The 15,381-nt window shown below is 42.8% G+C and overlaps 1 protein-coding gene across 15 annotated transcripts in view; it reads left to right on the top strand.

Moving 5' to 3' along the window:
• Nucleotides 1-876: 876 nt before the first annotated feature.
• KMT2D (lysine methyltransferase 2D) overlaps nt 877-15,381 on the top strand; it is a 94,395-nt gene continuing 79,890 nt past the window's right edge. For 7 of the 15 annotated variants that reach the window (XM_044449478.1, XM_044449481.1, XM_044449477.1 and 4 more), the window contains exons 1-4: nt 877-1,237; nt 1,630-1,694; nt 2,170-2,292; nt 14,836-14,931. The gene's annotated coding sequence lies outside the window, so the exon portion shown is untranslated. Of the gene's footprint in view, nt 1,327-1,629; nt 1,695-2,169; nt 2,293-14,835; nt 14,932-15,381 lie in introns of all 15 variants that reach the window. The other 8 variants (XM_044449479.1, XM_044449473.1, XM_044449471.1 and 5 more) reach the window with 7 other exon arrangements.

The following is a 15,381-nucleotide window of genomic DNA, read 5'->3' as shown; positions in this document are numbered from 1 at the left end:
CTTGACATGGAAATGAGAAGACAAACAGCACTTTTCTATGCAAGGTTCAAGAGATTACTTAAACCAGCTGTGCTAGTTTGTCATCCTTGGGGGTCATGCATGGGGGCCCGTGGGGGGAGAGAGCTGGAAAGGGTTGCAAAGCACCTTGCCATCAGAAACGGAGAAGGCATCAAATGCCCCATCCCAGAAGATGCGCTATTCCTGATCTGCATAACACGACGGATGAACTTCAGCGGGGAAAACCATTTGGGCCACAGTGATTCCAAACTCCGAAAGTGTGTTTTAACCAAAGCTGAAGAAGATTCAGTTCTGCCTGGAGAAAACCTGCGCTGGGAAAATATTCCCCGAAAGAGCTTAAAAGCTACCACCGCTGGGGGGCGTAGTGGGACCTCCTTTAGCTAAGGTTACAAAGTCCCGGAGGCATGTGCCCGGGTGAGTGCGCGAGCGCCCCCTTGGAGCTTAGCAAGAGCCCTCGGCCGATGCCCTGCATGCGCTGGTGGAAAAGGATTCGCTTGCTCCTCTATTATTTTTGGTACCTGCGCGGTCCTAGTCTGTGTACTGAGCGAAGACGCTGCGCCCCCGCCTCTTGCGGGAAATGCACCTGTCCCACGTTCCCTTACTCAGTCGTAGAAAGGGTGGAGAAGGAAGGAAGAGCCCTCTGAACCCATCCCACGTGCTTTGCAACCACCCGGCCCGGACACAGCAGGGTTAATATTGGCGAAGTGATCCGCAGTCGAGCGTGCACTGAGGCTCCGTAAGGACAACGCGCTCACTTCCCCAAACGCTCTTTCTGCGTGTCCTTCCGCTGTCGGGTTCCAACATAAAATAAGTACTCGATCCCTTCGTTTCCCCTATACATCCAACCATCTCGAGGAAAAGGCGAGCGGGCGGGGGTTGAACGTGGATCACGCCCAAGGGACCCTCTTTCTGCCCCGCGGGGAGCAGAGGCGCCGAGAGAGGGAAAAAGAGAGGAGGGACAAGTCCCTAACTCCGGGATCCCACCCTCCCTTTGCATAGAGGGAGGAGGAGGGAGGGGGAGGTTAAGCAAACCCGGAGCTGGCCCAGCAGGACCTACTTTCCTCTCTGAAAATGGCTGCCTCGGTGAACACTTTCTGTTCAATTCCTTAAAGCCCTTCGTTGTGGGGGGAAAAGCGGAGGGGGGCAAAGACCCAGCCAGCGATGCTTCTTTGAATCCTGTCCTCTCCTGGAGCTGAGGATTAGGGTGCGAGGGGAGAAGGTGAGAAGTTAACAACAACAACAAAAAATAAATAAACGGGAAGGAGAGACCGAAACAGGAAAAGAAAGAGAGGAGGCCTGGAACAGAAGGTAGGGAGGAGGCTAAAAGGGGAATAAGAGGGGGACCCCCTTCCAAGCTGGAACAAGGAGTAAAAAGAGAGGGTTGGTGCAGCCACTTTTATGAGAGGCACAGTATATGTGTGCATTTAGCTGTCTTCGGGAAGATTCAGTGTAGCAGATGAGGATGAGCTGAGGCTCCGGTTTAGTTTCAGTTGTGCGTATAACGTTGGGCAAGGAAATTTACAAGGGAGGAGGAGGAGGGAAAGTATGGACGTTCCATCAGAAGAGAAACTCTGAACGTTCTATTTCCCTCCCCCATTCCCCCCCCCCCAGCCTCTGCGTTCCATCCGAAGGGGTTCCATTCTCCAAGAACCTGCAACGTTCTATCTGGCCTCAAAGTGAGTGTTTAAAACCTTCTGTTTGGGGTACTCCCTGCTAGAACAGGGGCAGCGGGAGGTATAAAGTGGGGGGGGGGGGGTCCGGAGGTAGAAGTAGCAAGGGAACGGGCACGGAAGCAGAAAGTGAGGCCTTCTTCGTCGGATGCGGCTGCTTGAAGATCAAAGGCAAACCCGGAGCTCCCTTTGTGTGTCGTCCTAGGGATCCTTGCTGCTTCGCTTTTTCTTTGGCCTTATTTTGGAACCCTAAACTACCGTGGTGCAAGGAAGCAAAGCTCTCCCCTCCCCCTATTCTCGCAAGGGGGTTGGGCGGTCTATTTTTTTCCTGGGTGGAGAGATCCTCGGATATTGCATTTAGCATCCTTTCCAACCCTATTTTTTTGCTGCTTGTGGTTTTTTTCTCTCCTTCTTCGGGTGGCTATAAATAAAAGTCCAGCATATTTTTGCCTTTTATTATTATTGCTCTTTTTTTTTAAAGGAGGGAACAAATGCAAAGCCTTTCTTTTTTATCCTTTCTCAATTTTTTGGATAATGATTTCTGCTGTATCTTGCCGATGGATTTTGCCGGGTGAGGATTTCTGGAACATCTTGTAGAAGAGAGGTAGGTAGGATTCCCCATTTTTTCTAGATCAAGAGCAAGCAAGACCCTATCTTAATCTACTAGACTTGTTTGGATGTAACTATTCACTGTTTCTTGAAGATGCATTTATGTTGTTTAAACCTTGTCCATTTATGTAGAATACTGGTGCATGGGAAATCTGTTGTGTAAAGGATATTCGGAGGGTGGGGGGATAAATAACTGATCATAGTAAGTGAACTGAAAATACACTTTAGGTCCCTGTTGCTAATGCCTTTATAAATCACTAATGGAGGTGGCTTCCCTTGTGTTCTTCCTGTTGAAAGACTACAGCTGTGCAATTTCTTATGGAGGAGAAGGGCCAATTAATTTCTTCCCTTTGCCCTAACAAATGCAAAATCTATTGGTATGTTTTGCACACTGATAGAATCTTTAGGGAACTGTTTGTTTTGGGCCAAGGTTTCTCTCTTCCTCTCCCTCTCCCATCTCCCTCTCATAAAGGTGGATGGGGTTGGAGAGGAAGCCTTAACAACTCATTAGAGGTTTGAAGTTATTCCCCCCACTCCTTCCCACAGCCAGATTTCTGTCCCAAGTGTTTCCCCTCCATTACATTTCTGTTCGCTTTAATTTGGAGCTTGGATTTGAAACAGTGACTTTAATTTGAAAAGAAGGACAAGGCGTTATTACAAATTTCTCTACACAGCTGCTTCCATGAATGTAAGATAAATGGAAGACTTAAAGTGGCCAGATGTTTTGAGAGCATATACCGAACATAGACCCCCTTAAAAAAAAGGCTCTCTTTTTGCATCCTGTTTCTAGAATTAGCTGACATTAGTCCTCTTCATTCTGGTTTTCTCTGTGTTCTGGACAACAAGTCCCAGCATCCCCCTTGGTTAGGAGATGCTGGGAGCTGCAGTCCATCCCACTGGTATGGCAACAGGTTGGGCAAGCCTGACTTAGAGTTAGCTGATTGCCTTTCTCCTCTTTGAGTGCACCTTTTCCCAAGCAAAGCCATCCTGTGGCAAAGCCTGCTTTGCCCTGAAGTTCTCTTGAGTGCTGTGCAGCCTGCCTGGGCTTATGGAGGAGCTCCAAAGCAATTTGCTCCCTGAAATGGGTGGCCAGAGGAGACGAATGAAATTGCATAGGCATTTTTGCTTTTTCTCTGAGCCAGTGTTCTCCCAGGTCAGCCTCCCACAAATCCTGACATTCCGGACCATTAGCCGTGTTGAATTGGACTTATTTTGCCCATAATGTCTGGAAGGCACCAGGGTGGAGCAAAGCGGCTTAGGTAGTTCTCTGCTTGGAGAAGGGATTTTCATTACCTTCTTTGAGTTGCTGGATCCAGATTTTGGTGTAGATTACGCTTAAAAGGAGTTCCATAGCTGGGTACTGGAAGGAAGAATTGACCTCTTCCAAAGTAAGCAGAATTTCCTTTTCCATTTCTATGGATGGTAGTGTCAGTGAGTTTGGTGGGTCAGTGAAATATGCATCTTTTCTCACCCCCTTTAGCTATCAAGGGGGACTTAGGGCAACACCTGTTGCCCTCGGTCTGTTAAGTGCCTGGAAGAAAGGGGACCTTTTACTTTTCTTGACAGTGGAAGGAGAACAGCTGAACAGCAACTGGTTTTGTCAAAGGCAATGGTATGTGTAGCTATGTTCTTTTTTGTGAGGTTGTCCACATCAGAGAACAGTGCTCACCTGGGACTGTGTTGGATGATCCAAATGCTGTTTTAAAATCCCATTCCTCACATAAATATAACCAGGGATTGCTGGGTCTTTGATGTTTGTGCATGTAGATATGTGCATATAGAGAAAGGTTGTCATGTTGTTTACCACTTGTCCCTCACCCCCAGAAAGAGAGAGCCTTTTTATTACAGGAGACTCAGAGGAACACAGGAAGGTACTTTATGCTGGCCAAGTTTGCATGATTAAACAACCTATGGTTTGATAACCATTGGGTTGTTGATAAATATACAAGAGTAAACATGTACATTCTTGCTTTGCTAAACAAACTGTGATGTCTAGATCTGGAGCAAAGCTTGGATTAAAACTGCAGGTCACTTCTTTCTCCCTCAACAACTCAGAGTTCTGGGTTCAGGTATCATGAACAACCCAGACATCCAGGTTGCTTAGCAAAATAGAAAGGAGCAGGATCCTGCACAATTACTCCAGTTTGCTTTCAAACAAACTATGCTCTTCTGAGCAAACCATGATTAACAAGCTATGAATTGTTTAATCGTGCAAACTGAGGGCAATGGGACTGTTTGTGTAATATGAAGGAGAGGTTGTAATGTGTGTGGCCACTGTTTTAAACATGCAATCCTTGTTGGGAGGTTGTTGTATTGTGGGAACCCAGCAAACATGAGTTCTATGAGGGTTAGGCAATGTTTACATAACTCATAGCCTGTTTAACCATTGAGTAACACACACATACTTGCAGGGTTTGCACAGCATGACAACCCTGAGTGGGGTTTGAATATGCAACCTGGTACGCATGGGCATTATGGCTTGTTGTGGATGAAATAATCCCCCATAAACTATGACATTGTCATGGTGTCAGACCATTGATGTAACTAGCTTTGTAGTGGCTCCAGCATTTCAGGCAAGAGTTTTTCTGTTCTACCTGGAGATGTGCTGAGTATTGAACCTGAGATTTTGTAAATGCAAAGCATGTGCTTTACCATATATATATAGAGAGAGTCATGGGCAAATTTTGACTGTTACTCATTTTGCTACTCAGATAATTACAGTATATCTACAGTGTGTGGTTGCTTCAAAATGAGACTTGGTAATGATAGAACCAGCACTTTTTTTGCACTGAGACAGCTGCTCTGCTGGCACTAGTCATGCTACAGAGGTATTTTTCACCTTTCTGTTAGATAAACAGAGACACTTGTGAAAGGGATTCTGTGCTCCTTTTAACCCTTATTGCCCAAGATGTAACTCTTAGACTGAAATAATATAGGGAAGAGCTTAGATCTAGATTCCATTTTATTGCCATGTTTCCAACTTTCCACTGATTCTTGAAGAAAATAAAAATTAAAAAATGGCCTTAGTAAAGTGGCCAAGAATATTGTTTGCCCTACAGTATAACTTTTTGAACAGTTGTCTTTATTTAGAGGACCATTGGCTGTAGCTCAGCCTTCCTCAATCTGATGCCATCCAGATACTTCAGATTACACTTCCTGGAATTCCTGATCATTGATAATGTTGGTTGGGGCTTGTGGGAGTTGAATTCCCAAATATTTGGAGAGCACCGGTTTGGTGGAAGATGCTGTTCTTGACTTCAGATTCTGTGTGTAAACATCCGTGTTCCAACCTAAGGCCCCTGAGTTCCATTTCTGAGCCTCTGACTTGAACTGCAGCCTAAAGTGCTGTAGGCAAAAAGGGCCCTGCTCAAGCAAGAACAGATGGCCAGAATCCTATTCAAGGCCAGCCCTACTGTTAAGCAGAGTGAGGCAGTTGTCTCAGGCAGCAGATGCTGAAGGTCAAGGGCTGCAAAAGCTTGGAGGAGGGAGCTGTATGCTACACAGTCTGTCCTGTGCCCTCTGAACCAGCCTGCTTCCTTCAGCTGTTAGATTTCTCCCATCACCAATGTTGCAAAAGGATTCAATTGCCTTCTTGTCAGCTTTTGTACGTGGAAGGGGGTGGGCACCATTTTGATTTTTGCCTCAGTCAGCAAAGTATCTTGGGCTAGCTCTGCTTCTACATATGCTAAACCTAACCAATCTAGAGGTTTCAGACTGTCTGCCAATGGCAGAACTTGATGCCTAGTGTCTCCATGAACATTTGTTGCCTGAAGAGAGCTCTAATGCCTCAGTATACACATTGGTAATGGACATGCAGGGATCACCAGAACGAGGGGCATTGAATGGGGGTAGCTGAGGAAACAACCATATTGCCATACAAGACTTAAAATGTCTCATATGTGGCAGTTGTCACAGTTGAAATGTAGATATCTAGTAAAATATGCACATTATTCTGCCATGTGTTAAGAAAGCACGACTACCATTGATACAACACCTATGGATTGTGTGAAAAAACTGTACATTTGTAAAACACATTTAACCAATAAAACATTCAAGTCATGATCTACAAGGGTTGTTTCACATTTGGAGGAAATTGGTTTTTTGTAGTAGATCCATAACCAAAATATGTGAACTAGCTCCAACTTTAAGTCACAACCCTATGTACTTTTAGACAGAAATACATCCTACAATTCTGAATGTTAATTAATCAGACTTTTTCTGCCTGTATACCCTTGATATACTTAAAAGCCAGCTATAGCCCCAAGTTAATAAATAAGATTGTTATAACATTTAGTTAATTAATTGGCTAGGTTCATCTAATTTGATGCTTTTGATCTGTAAAAAGGCCTTCATCTAGGAAGCAGAACATTCAGAATAGTTTAATTAATTTTAATAAAACGTTTTTTTAAACTGTGGCAGGCATTATCTTAGAACAGCCTTTCCAAGCATTATATATTAGACTACAGCTTTTGCCAAACTGGCTGGGCATCATCAGCACAATTATACCATGTCTTTCTTCCCTTTGCAAAGAACCAAAGGCAGCTTACAAATTTCATCATTTTGTCCTCACAACAGCAAACCTATGAGGTAGGCTAGGCAGAGAATCAGTGACTGGCTTAAAGTTACCCACTGAGCTTCGTGTCTGCGTGGGGACTAGAACACTGATTTCCTGACTCCCAGGCCAACACTCTAGCTATTAATCCCTGCCCACCCCTTTTGTTGGCCAACCCCTTGAGATTTGGAGGCAGAGGCCCTTCTCCAGGAACCCTCTTTGAAGGAAATCAGGAGGGTAGTTACTCGGAGAAGGGCCTTTTCAGTGGTAGCGCCCCAAATGTGGAATACATTCCCCAGGGAGGTTCACCTGGCGCTGTCGCTCTATTTTCGGCATCAGGTGAAAACCTTTTTATTTTCCTGGTATTTAAACTATTAATTGGCTTTATCCTTGTTTATATCACTATTTTTAGATGCAGTGTGCTGTGTGTTGTTGCGGTTTTGGTTTTCGTTCTTCAGTTTTTTTTCTTCCTTGTAAGCTATCCAGAGACTTTTTTTTAGTAATGGATTGCATAGAAAAACTTAATAAAATATAAAATAATCCCAAAATATCTAGAGGGCACCAAGGTTTGGTAGGCTGCCTTGGAAGGAAGCACATTTCTCTCTCTCAAAGGGGAGGATGGCTCTTTGCAGATGGCATCTCCTGCTACACGCATACACAGCTAGGTCTTGATTAGTGTGGATAATGAATCCCACGATGTGGTTGTATTATTCAAATTTGCACTAGTTGAAGTTATAATTATACGTAAAATATGGTAATTGGTTCCAGCTCAACAGAAATAGGCAATGAAAATTTTAAAAGCTAAGTTTTACGTGTTTATTAACAAAAAAGACTCTTTATTTCTGTCATTGTAACACTTCTGTTCCTTGTAGAAGTTTGCAAGCCAGCAAAAGCTGATACAACTTTACCTTTTTAAAAAAAATTCCTCTGTGTGTTTTGTAATATTCTGTACTGTAAATTCAGGCATTCTGACATCTCGTCCTATTTTAGAGTTGCTATGACCACGTTCATGTCATTCAGTCACATCAAATTTTTGCTCTAATGTACTAACAAGCCTCTCTTTTTTGTGCTCATAGCATTGTTATCGGAAGGAATCTTCCTTTTTTCCATTTTATTAAGGGCACTTCTTAAAACAATTAAAGCAAATGACAAAAAATGACGTATATTATGGCAAGCAGCAGCACATGCAAAGATAAACAAGTGCAGAGTGAAGTAACAGCATCTAATAACCTAATGATAACCCAGTTACCTCAACAGTGCATGTGCCATCTTTACATTAACTGAATTTTGCATTAAATGTAACCTGGCATCATTGTACAGTTCTCGCTAAATCGATTATCACATTATTCGAACTCATGTTAGCTGTATACAGATATGTGGGTGAGAGAGAGACCTAAAATAGCAAAAGAATGATTATTTTTCTTCAGTACAGCTATGACAGTTTAGGCAGGTATATTTGGTTAAACTCATATGATTAGCAGGCGAAACTTCCTTGAACTGGATGACAGTCTAGCTGGAAAGAATGGAAGAAGCTGAGGGCCAAAAGACATCACAAAAACCAAAAAGATCAGTTCAGCAGTTTTTGTGGACCCGTGAAAGGCTGAAGGAGTGTGAAAAAAGTGACAGGTACAGGCTTCTTGAAATAACTTTTGAATTTTGGACAAACAAATGCCACAAACCTTAGCTTTGAGATCTGAAAGGAAATAGGGTGCTTGTGGAAGTGGGTATATAGCTCAAGAGTGTACAGAAGGTCTGTCTGAATCCTCTGGTAGATCTTTGGGTGATTTGCAGTAGATTGGTAAGTGGTTCTGTTGTTTCACAATAAAATCGCTGTCCCTCAGCAGACCAAATTGGACTGTTGGAGTGAATACAGGTTGGGATAACCAAGAATGGATTTTTGTGCTGAGTTCAGTTCTTTAATTCGGAGTATATGTCCTTTGTGCCTGGACTCTGGTTAGTGGACCTTGGGGTTCCAGTGAAAGCCAAAACAGAGCTACAGGTCTGAAGTCTGCCTATTGTTGTTGCAGCTGAACAGGGAGAACACCTGGCGTTAGGGAGCTGGTCTCCTCCATGTGGGTATGGACCTCCTCTATGGTGGGCGAATCCAAAGGCAACCTTCATGAGCATCTTCTTCTCATGACTGACAGTTTTTTTCTTTTGTAGATGGTGGGGTCTACCTTCTTTAAAGGCATGGCTGAACCTGTATATTAGGAGCAAGAGTAATCTTCACCAGTATTCTCCAGTCAGCCAGTGCATAGGATTGCTGTCTGTCTAAACGTATATAGATTTGCACTCTGTGACCCTGCTGTGCAGTTCTGTTCATTTATTAACACAGAGAGATGTAAAATTTCTGGAAATTTCACAGTATGAGGAAAAGATTCCCCCAACCTTTTTTTACCCTGGGGAAAATGAATATTTGGGGGAAAATTGAAAATGATAGAATATTGCTTTTTAAGGCATACTTGGTTACTTTAGAAATATAAATGTATTATATGTAAATTAGTTTGCTCATTAAATTATTAAAATGGAAAACATTTGAAAACTCAGTAAATTCATAATAATTGTCTGAATAAACTGTGAAATTTGTCATACTGAACACGATAATTTTATGAGCAAATGAATATAGAATATACTTTAGGTTTCTGTTTTATTTCTGATCAAGGAAAACTTGAAGAAGTAGTCCCTGAAGCAGATGGGTAATCCTAGAAGCCATGAGAAGCAGAAAGAGCTGAAGGTGTGGTGGAAGATGAATATATGGCATCTGTCCCTATTTGTGAGGGATTATTTGGGGTGAGGTTTAAGGAAACTGGTGAGAAGTAGAAGCAGTTGAGAGCTTGTTTAGTTAGGAAGACCTTCTTCCTTATTAAGAGTGCTATTCAAGCATATTTAATTTAGGAACCTTTAAGTAATCTCTACCTATTATTTGAAGAGTGACAGTTTTGAGAAATGAATCACTTTAAAAAACGTCTTAATTTTTGTTCCATTTTTGGAAGGTTGTCTCTAGTGGTGATGTCAATTAAATGCTTACACCATAGAAACCAAGCTGCTGAGTTTATTTTAATGACAGAGGATTTATTTTGATGGCAATAGTTAAAGTTTTATAGCTGAGGCAGTATTGCATAATGGTGAATTCTAATTGGCAACTTCATTACAAACTGTGGCATTGAGTTCCATAGACTCAAGCTTGTCAGTGTGTGTGTGTGTGTGTGTGTGTGTGTGCACATGCGCATGTAGACTTAACAAAATACAGGTTTGATGCATGAGGAGGATAGGAGTTCCATGTAGGAGTAGGATAACCTATAACATCTTTCTCACGTGTTGCATTTAGAACTATGTTCACTGTGGCTATCTGCATGTAACAGAAAACCATGGTTAATTAATGCAACTTTTGTTGTGCATTGGCAAGAGTAAGCAAGTTTGCCGCCTCCCAATTGCCCTCCCTTCTGCTTTTGATGAATAACCTGGGATTGGTTGGTCATAGGTTGTTGGGTGTTACCTGTGAACCAGAAACGCTGGGTTGTTTAAGGGCATGTTGTTTAACCACTGGATGGTTTGAGCCCTTAAACAATCCAGGAGTCCAGTTGCATGTCATGCCTAACAATTTCCACCTGGCAAATTAATTTACCTGCAGTTTGCTATTACATGTGAATTAGGTCACTAACATTCAGCATATAATTAGAAACACATGACTCAATATAATAAAACCAAAACTGTCAAGAATGCATATTTTCTTATCGTATTATGATATGGTAAATCTAGTCACATGTTTAAGACTGAGCATGACTTGGAGCATCCCTGAATGTGTGTCAGCAAAATATATGTGAAAATGAATGGAAGAAATAAATATATTAAGGTTTTACAAAGAGGATTAAAAAAAATTCCCCATGACTTCAAAATTTTCAGAAGTCTTATATCTCTAATCTGTCTTAAACATTTTCTCATGTAGATTTAAGAAATGGATTCAAGAGAGTCAATGCCAGATAGCAAGATACAAACACCTTGTTGGAAACATTTTATTCATCATTCTGAAAAAACATATTTTAATCAAAACAATTCAATTGTGCCCTTATTTTTGGAATTAAACAAAGTCTCTTGGAGGAAAAAATTAGGGGAAAACTTTTCTTTTGCATTTTTCCCCACACTTTTATATTGCTATTAAAAAGCAAAGCCATCAAGGCAGTGCACAACACCAGAAACAAGTGGCCATTAAAAACATTAAACAATTATACAATTTATGGTACAACCCAGTGGGGATGCCCATAAGCCCCTGAACTGGGGGGATTGCAGGCATCCCATACAGGACAGAAAGAGTGGGGAAGCCATCCTTGCTTCCCTGCTCTTCCCATCCAGAATTTTAACTACATGATTGATTTTGGCCTTCTAGCCACAATCCTTTAGACCAGGGGTCTCAAACTCGCGGCCCAAGGGCCACTTGCCGGGATGGGTGGGGCACGGGGGAGGGGCCCTGCGGCCTTCAAAGCGCCAGCGGCACCCGGGCCGGCCGCGGGATGAGCGGCCCACCACCACTGCGGTGGTGGAATACTTGATGCATCCCAGCCTCACCCAGACTCTACTTCCAGCGGCCCCCAGGTCAGTTGAGTTTGAGACCCCTGCTTTAGACAGAAAGGGAAGGGGATTGGAGCACCACCAAGACACAGTGTATGTGGGCTGACCTGGTCTCTCCTGTGTCACCTGTCAGAACTCCCTCTTCACCCCTTCCCAAGGTTGGTCTTGAGAAGAAGTTGATAGAATACTTTTCTGTGTTGACTGTGAGGCAGTAGGAAGTGGGATCCAAGTGGGCATCTCAAGCTCCCAGGTCAAAGCTTTTTTCCATTCTTGGATCTGGGACTTGGAAGAATATTGCAGCCCGCTAGATGCTGTCTGGGGGCCATGGAATTGGTCTGTCCAAAGGCTAAATACAAGGGATCTGTCTTCACATCCTTTCTGAAATCCAAGAGTGAGGGACAAATGTAATCATTGTAGGAGTGGGTTCTGTACTTTTGGGAGCAATGTAAGGTAAATGATGGACTACTACGGATAATGATTACCCTCAGTAGGAATACTCTTGCAGATCTCATCAACCAGACAGGTTCCTAACAAAACAGGTGGGTATCTGAGAAACTATTTAGGACTTTAAAGCTTAAAACCGGCACCTTGAAATGGGCCTGGAAAGCAATGGGCAAGCATTGGCAAGATGGGTTTAATAGACTGTATTCAGTAGGTCATCTCGCATGATTGATTGCACATGCCAATGCATGTAAACAGCTATTTTAAATATTCATTGCTTAGCCACAGCTTGTCATGTTGTACAAACCTGGGCACCAGAGATTGTGTGAGGGTTAAACAACCCTTATACAGACAATAGATTTTTTGACCTACAATTCCTATCAGCCCAAGCAGTAAAGCCAGTGATAGGGTGGTGATGAGATATCAATCCCTTGCAAGAAGAACAAAAGCAAGATATACATGAATTCATCAGCATTATAGTTCTATGTCAGAATATCTGGAGGGCCACAAGTTACCCATCCTCGGGCAAAGGGAGGTATTGCTATCCTTGAAGCATTGCAAATGATCTCCTGGTTTGCTTCAGCTGCAGTTTTAGAACTATCAGCATTCGACCTACATAGAGCACATTACACCAAGGCTGTAATGCTACATTGCTTGTCTGGGATTAAACCCCATGGATACAGTAGGACTTGTTTCTAAATATATGAGTATAAGATTGTGTCGTTAGTAGCCTAACCTTGAGCGGGGAGAGGAGGAAGATGTTGAGGAGCAGTAGTGTCCTTTGATAATGTGTGAGCTTTGACCCCCATTGCTTTTGCTCCAACTTTTCATGTCCTTGCTACATGTTAAGATACTGAACAGAAAAGAGAACCAAGGTTTCCTTCATCCAGCTGAAAAGTGGACAATGGTAGATTTATCAAGGAGCCTCATGACAGCATTTAGAAGCATTTATTTCATTGTCTGCTGTTCAGACAAATTGATGGGTGATTTAAATGGAACATAAGCAATGTGTTCTTAATTTTCTGCTCTGCCAAAGAAACACTGGATGATTCACTAAAAGTTGTGGCCTTCAACCTTTTCTGACCTGGGACCCATGTTTAACCACAACCTGCAACAGAAGTGGAACCTGTATATGTTGTAACACTTCTGTACACTTTCCCCCATTTTCTCTGTTAAACTTAAGAAAATGATACTATCAGCACAGCACAGTTTGGGCTGGAGTCCTCTGCATTTTATTGATTCATTGTACTTTGATACAACCTTTTTGGAGTGAACCAAAGTGGTTTGCAAAAAAACGTGACAACAATTTTTAAAAAGCCAGCTTAAAAGGTTCACTGAGTGTGCCTACTCTTACACCATAATATAACTGGTTCGCACACAGAGATTATGAGAATATATTAAGAGAGAGAATCATTCTGTACATGAAATCCTATTACCAAATTTCCCAAATTGTTCTGCTTTTGTGAAGCCCTAGGTGTTCATTTTTTTTTTTAATGATCATTAATTCATAAGGTGAGGTCAAGAAGCCCACCTTGTTTGTAAAGTCAATTAATTCCAGATTGGAAGGATTGAGCTTTGCGGCTTGGCATTTTATGTCTTAGAGAGGTACCTGAGTAATGAGTTTAAGCTTTCCTTCCAGGAAGGGAGCTTCCATTTGCAGCAGCCGAGCGTTCCACAGACGCTATGGCAACAGTGCAGTTCAGGCCACTCCTGCATAACAAGGGGAGGCATATTTCTCTGAAGGGAGACCAGAAAGTGCTGACCCTTCCAAGGGTGCTGGAAAGGTGACATGTTACACTTACAGCAGGAGAAAAAGGAGGAGCGGTCCTGCTTTCCTAATAAGCCCATCCACCAAATTTGGGCTGGCTTAGCTATAGCGTAAAGGTGTGTTGTAGTCTTCCTTATTCCAAGGCTGTGCCTGGAATTCAGACATTAAAGTAAGGATCTGGGGGGAACCTCCCTATCCCCAATCTCCACATTGCAGGGTTGGCTTACAGTATTGGACCCGCTGAACCACAGACTACAGCTTCGAAAAATCCAAGAACCTTAAACATCGCACCACCTTTACATGTGCATTAACTTCCTCCCTTTGCTACATGAGGCCTGCAGAGCATGACAAGAAAAGACTCAGGAAGGTGCAGATTAATTCCTGCCCTGGTCTAATGCCCTTTGAAAAGGTTAAAGGCTTTGGAAGAAGCAGATTATATCCCCTTCTCTTCTCAGGTGAGGCCTACAGAGCATGGGTGGAAGAAAATAGGAGAAATAAGTGAGGAGAAATAAATTTCACAAGTTGGTCTTCACTTCTTTCAAGGTGGCCAGAAATCCTCAGAGGGGATTATAATGACTGACCATTTCCTTTTCCCTAGTTTTTTAGTAGCTTCCCTCTGTTTTCATCTGACCCGGATGTGTTTCTTTTTGAATAAATCTGCATCTCTCCTCTTCTTTCCATGCTGTTTGCCCCCTTCAGGATTCTTCTGCAACCAGCATCTCTCCTGTTTTCCACAGTTTTCACCTCTTAGGCATTTGCTTGCAGCTGTGTGTTTCCTCAGGAGTCTCCTCCCTTTCTTTTCTTTACTGTGCTTTCCTTGTCTCTCCAATTTTACTTGCAAAATGTTTCCCCTTGGCCCTCAGCAGTGCCTGCAGCCCAAATAAGGGATGTTGGGGAAATGCAGGGATGCCTTTTTTGTCTCAAGAGCTACAGCTGAGCTGTTGGAAGCACTGCTTGCTCACCCTGGTCCATTTTTAGTGAAAACCATTTCTTGGTGTCCACCACACTGAGATGAGCCACACTAAAATGAATGAACAGAAAACTGCCCCTTTCTCTAACCACCTCTGCTTAGCTTATGATCCAGAGCTCCATTCTCAGTTTTGTTTTAAGTGTTCCTGAAGTGGGTTGCTATATGGTGGTCACTGACTCTGCTTATAATTTTATAGCAACTGTCTTGTTTTTCTGCCCTTTCCCACCCTGTTCTTTTTCAGTGTATTGGATTATAGGGCTGCTGCTTCTCAGGAGAGCCTCTGCTGGATTGTTTGCTGTTTCTGCTGCTTTCCATCCACCTGAAGGTTTAAATTGAGGTCAGTCTGTATAAATGCCAAAGGACCTCTTACTGCTTTACATGCTAGGGAAATCCTGTTCCAAATAATGCTGTCATAGCATGTCATGTAAACTTCAATAAATTAGCTCTTCGATTGGGAATGATTGTTCTTAAAGATTAGAGTTACTAGAGTTACTTGTTACCATAAACTAAAGTTACTTGTTATCTCTGGTCTGATTGTAGAGGTACCCCCTAAAGTGGTTTCCTACTTGAAGATAGGTTTGGCTAGGTTTGATAGCTAGACTTGACATCCCAGTCTTGCTGCATCGCTATTTGGGGTTTAGAATCTGCCCTAATGTTGATGAGGAATAACAGAAGGGGAAACGTTGACCAGTGGGCTGGATGCAGTTTCTCATCCAGTCCACCAGCTTCTGTTTTAAGCCCCACTACCTACTCCCTGCAGGGGAACTCTTTTATCTCTGATGAGTTG

Source organism: Varanus komodoensis, unplaced genomic scaffold (assembly GCF_004798865.1).
Source record: "Varanus komodoensis strain SLA01 unplaced genomic scaffold, ASM479886v1 scaffold59_1, whole genome shotgun sequence".
NCBI lineage: Eukaryota > Metazoa > Chordata > Lepidosauria > Squamata > Varanidae > Varanus > Varanus komodoensis.
The sequence above is the reverse complement of the archived record's forward strand: the minus strand, read 5'-3'. Positions and strand labels throughout refer to the sequence as shown.